Consider the following 5,064-nt stretch of genomic DNA (forward strand, 5'->3'; position numbering starts at 1 on the left):
GGCTACTCTTGTGCCTTCCGGTCTGGCCAGGAGCATCCTAGAGGCTAAGAGAGGAGCAGCCGGGAAGTGGGTCAGCTCAGTTTTGGTGTTCCTGCTCAGTAGAAGTGTCTGAAGGGTGCTTCATTCTCAATAAGATACAGGAAGTAGATCATCAGATTTCCCCAGAAGCCTGCATGAAACTTTCGTGGCTGTGCTATCAAAGTTGCGCAAACAGGGCAGCAGTGACAAGATAATCTGCACAGTCCTCAAGGCCTGAAGTCCACAGTGCAGGAACTGGCAGGGTCACCCACTGCCTTGGAAGGGGCTAGGGAATGGCTGCATTTTAAAATGGATGAATTCCTTTATATCTCTTTTTTTAATTTTTATTTTTTGGTCATCAAAAGAATAGGCAATACAGAATCTAATCACAGTTACCAATTTCAACTAACACCAGTTGTGTCTCAATTAAGAATCTAACTGAAAAACTTGAATTGCACAAAGAAACACAAACTGCACAAACATACCTTGCTACCGTTCCTCCTCTAATAAACATGAAGCAGAAGCAGCGCAGTGGGTTATTAGCATATCTACATTAGACTTTGACTCCATAGGTATTATAAAAACTAACACAATTTAAGCTAAAGGAAACTTGGTCCTATGTTTTCTTTTTCAGAACTTTCACCTATTTTTATAACTTCAAAAAATTGTTTTATATTCCCTATGTAGAAAAAAATAGTTACTACACTAAAACAACCTTATGGTTTCCAGGTGAAAGGAAAAAGCTAGTCCAATTTAAGTGTAGGAACTAGATAGCACCAACGAATGGTAACTTCAAAGTTACTATCAGCACAGAAATGTGGTGGGTAAGATTTACAGAAGAAAAAGTATTCTACTGGTTTGAAATATGACAGAAATAATAACTAAATGCAATGAAGATTAGAAATACCAAGAGCGTGAATAAGCCTTAAAGTCAAAGGGCCACAAGTAAGGAAAATTTAACTAAACACCTGGTAAAACTATGATTGAACCTTGACCAGATCAAATTTTATTTTAAAAGGGGGGGGGAGGGCAGGGAAGGGAGAGAGAATACAGGGGGCAGCAGTTTCCACCATCAGATTTATATCTTACGATATAAACTTTAAATTAAAAAATGCCCTACCAAGAAAGGAGAATTCTAACCACCCAAAAAGGCTAAACTGGGTAAAGGTAAGGTTGGTTGTTCTCAGCTCTAGTTATGCTGACCTCTTGCAAAATGACAGGCAAAATCGTACTTGTTTTTACAATTGTATCCACATACGTTACAGCGAAAAGGACTGTCGTACCCATGGCATCCCATATGGATAGTGTAAAGGACGTTGTCTGCAAAGTATGTGTCACAGTGCTGGCAGTGGAAAAGCAGCTGAGGGTCCTCCGCCGGCAAGGTTAGGGCCGGAGTGCTCGGCTGGCGGTTTCCGAGGATGGGGGTGCTGGTGGTGTGGCCACTCGGCTGGCCACTGGGCCCTGCAAATGGACTGCAGTCCCTGTGACTAAATGACGGTGGATGAGGCTCGAGGACCGTGGGGGAGCTCTGAGGGGCACTCCGTTGGGCAGAGGGCTTTTGCTTCATGAAAGGATTTTCATCGAGGCTGGAGTCTACATCAGCTGAGACGCGGTTACGGTTTTCAGGTGACAAGCTAGACAAGTGTCCTGCTAGAGCAGACATCTGATTCAAGGAATTGTCCACTAGCAAGAGCTCCTTGGGGTCCCTCAGCAGTCCACAGAGTGAAGGTTTATCCATACTGTCAAAGAAGTCATTCTGAACATCTAGGATCTTGAGGAAAAAATCGCTCGGGTAGTCTGGTTTCTGAACGACCCCAGAAGGTGGACCTAGAGCAATGAGCATCCTTCGTTTGCCACCCGCTATGCTGCTTTTATTCTGCAAGTCCCCCCACATTTTCACGCTGCTTAAGGAGGCCCGGGGCCCGGTGAGCGGTAACAAATTATGCCTACGCCTTTGATGGTGGGACAGGTTGCTTCTGTAATTGCAGCGGTAGGCACACAGCTTGCATTTGTATGGCTTCTCTCCGGTGTGGGACCGCATGTGAGCCTCGAGGTAGCGCTCGTAAGCCGAGGCGAAGGGGCAGAGGTGACACTGGTGTGGCTTCTCGCCCGTGTGGATTCTAGTGTGCTCCAGCAGCCGCCCAGCTCTCTCGCTGGCATAGCTGCAGTACGGGCACTGCAGCTTCCCGTCCAAGGTCCTCCCCAAGTCGTCCAGCATCACCACTGGGCTCCCATCCAGGGCATCTCCATCGCCGGGGAGGCTGGGGAGGCTGGGGAGGCCGGGGAGGGCGGGGTCACGGGCTTGCTCCGCCAGGTCCCAAGCCAGCTCGTTCACCTGGTGGGTCTGCTGGCTCAGGTACTCCCGGAAGTTCTTCAGGAAGTCCTGCGGCTCCACCCTCTTCTCCCCCATTTCCTTCTGCTCACACACAGAGAAACTCCCAAGGCCTCAATGCGCTTAGCCGACGCCCACCATGGTGGCCAAGCACGTCTCTTCCTGTCCTGGAATGCACATCCAAGTCTCGCGAGAGTGCGGATGCTGGCGAGGAGGGAGCGGGGCTTTAGGGGCCATGTGCTTCGTGCCTGCAGTTTCGCCTGCATCACAGGCCATGCACGTACAAGACACAGGCAGGGGGTGAAAGGAGGCCACGTGGGAAAACGTTAGGGACAGGCAAACTGTGTTTGGTTGTAACTTGACTTCATCTGTATTTCCATACTAGAACATTTAGCTCCTAGCATCCCAGAGTCTGGATTCTTGGTCCAGAGCCACGCCTTGCTCACGTGGACCTCCGCAGGGCTGGACGACCTGGTCACTGGTGTGGAGAGAAGAAAGTCAAGATGGGCCATGCTGCATACAAACTCTGAACCTCATACGGACCATTCCTGTGTGCTACCTTCTCCCATGCCGGGGGCTCCAATTCTCTCACTTCTTGATTCTCGGTCCAGAAATGAACTCAGCTACTTTCCATTTTGCCTGCAGCAACTAAAACAGCAGTGGCTTTGCCTGCTCTTGTCCCTTCTATTCTTTTTGTTTCCGTGTTTATTGTTTACACCTTTTGTGAAAATTACTTTCCATCGTTTTCTTGTAGAGGGAATGGAAACTGGTAATTGTGTGTTTGGGCCTTTTATGCTTAAGGCCCTAAAATAACCTTTAGTTGTGTGGGGGGAAAGGGGGAAGAGATCTGAAAAACAGGAGAGATTAAACTCTATTCCCTTTCATATGAGAAAAAGTTTTGTTTTTAATCCAGTCATTAAGTTCTGCTAAATAAAAGTACTCAAATCAAGAGCATTTATAACCACATTTAAATTTCATCTACCCCCCATTCGTGCAGGGATTTAGAAACTAAGCAAGGACCCAGCATATAAATACTGGCATATGAGGGTCCAGCATGCTGTGTAGTTTGTTTAGGCACAGATGTTAACTTCATGCAGAGACATATGCATGACTTTCCATCTCCAACCAGTCACTGTGAAGTGCCACTGTAAAAACCAGAAACGGTCCTATACCTACATCCATGTCACTACAGGATCAGTTGTACGAGCTGGGAACTAAGCTGGAGACTTAAAAACACATAGACAGAGACACACAGACACAGAGACAGAAAGACAGAGATGCTGACACTGGTCATCCTTGATACAAAAATGCCAAATGCCTCCTTTATTGTGCTCAGAAGCAGAAAAGTGTGTGTGACCCCTGACTGCTTCTATACAGGGTCAGCTTTGGTTTTCCTGGTGGTTTGAATGAAAATGGCCCCCATGAGCCCTTAGGGAGTGGCTCTGTAAGGAGGTGTCACCTTATTGGAGTAGGTGTGGCTCTGTTGGAGGAAGTGTTTCTGAGGGTGGGCTTTGAGGTTTCAGATGCTCAAGCCGTGCCCAGTGTCACTCTCTTTGCTGCCTGCTGATCCAGATGTAGAATTCTTAACTACTGGAGCTGGAGAGATGGCTCAGAGGTTAAGAGCACTGGCTGCTCTTCCAGAGGTCCTGAATTCAATTCCCAGCAACTACATGGTGGCTCACAAGCATCTTTACTGAGATCTGGCACCCTCCTCTGGTGTGCGGGCCTTACATTAAGGCAGAATGTAGTATACATAATAAATAAATAAATAAATCAAAAAAAAAAAAAGAATTCTCAACTACCTCTCCAGCACCATGTCTACCAATGTGCCATTATGTTTCCAGCCATGACGGTAATAGATTGTCACCTCTGAACTTTAAGCCAGCCCCAATTAAATGTTTTCTTTATAAGAGTTTCTGTGGTCATGGTGTCTTTTCATAGCAATAGAAACCCTAACAAAGGCAGTGTTTTAAACAAACGTGCTGTGTGATAAGATGATGCACAAGAAACCGTGTTATGCATAAGTAGTTAGAACTTAACATATTTTAATGTTTTTCTTTACTCTGATTTTTTAAACATTTATTTGTTGAGGAACATGGAGGTATTTTAGTTAGGATTTCTATTGTTATGATGAGACACTGTGACCAAAAAACAAGCTGGGAAAGAAGGGGCTCATTTTGGCTTACATTTCCACATTGCTGTTCATCACTGAAGGAAGACAGGACAGGAACTCAAACAGGGCAGGAACCTGGAGGCAAAGAGCTAATGCAGAGGCCATGGAGAGGAGCTGTTTACTGGCTTGCTTCACATGGTTTGCTCAGCCTGCTTTCTTAGAGAACCCAGGACGACCAGTCAAGCGATGGCATCACCCACCACAGGCCTCCCCCATCAATCACTAACTGAAAAACTGCCTTACAGCTAGATTCAATGGAGGCATTTCCTCAGCTGAGACTTCTTCCTCTCTGATGATTTTAGCTTGTGTCAAGATGGTACACAAAACAAGCTAGAACAGGTCAGAGGACAACTAGCTGGTTCTTTACTTCTGCACGTGAGTTCTAGGGACAGAACTCAGGATGTCAGTCTTGGTGATAAATACCTTTGCTTACTTAAGCCATCTTGCCAGACCTTTTCTTCTTCTTTTTTTTTAATTTATTTATTTATTGAGGATTTCTGCCTCCTCCCCGCCACCGCCTCCCATTTCCCTCCCCCTCCCC

The 5,064-nt window shown here is 46.3% G+C and overlaps 1 pseudogene; it reads right to left on the reverse strand.

Moving 5' to 3' along the window:
- Positions 1-383: 383 nt before the first annotated feature.
- Positions 384-5,064, reverse strand: part of LOC101987085 — a 22,265-nt pseudogene continuing 17,584 nt past the window's right edge.

Source organism: Microtus ochrogaster, unplaced genomic scaffold, assembly GCF_000317375.1.
Source record: "Microtus ochrogaster isolate Prairie Vole_2 unplaced genomic scaffold, MicOch1.0 UNK7, whole genome shotgun sequence".
Taxonomy (NCBI): domain Eukaryota; kingdom Metazoa; phylum Chordata; class Mammalia; order Rodentia; family Cricetidae; genus Microtus; species Microtus ochrogaster.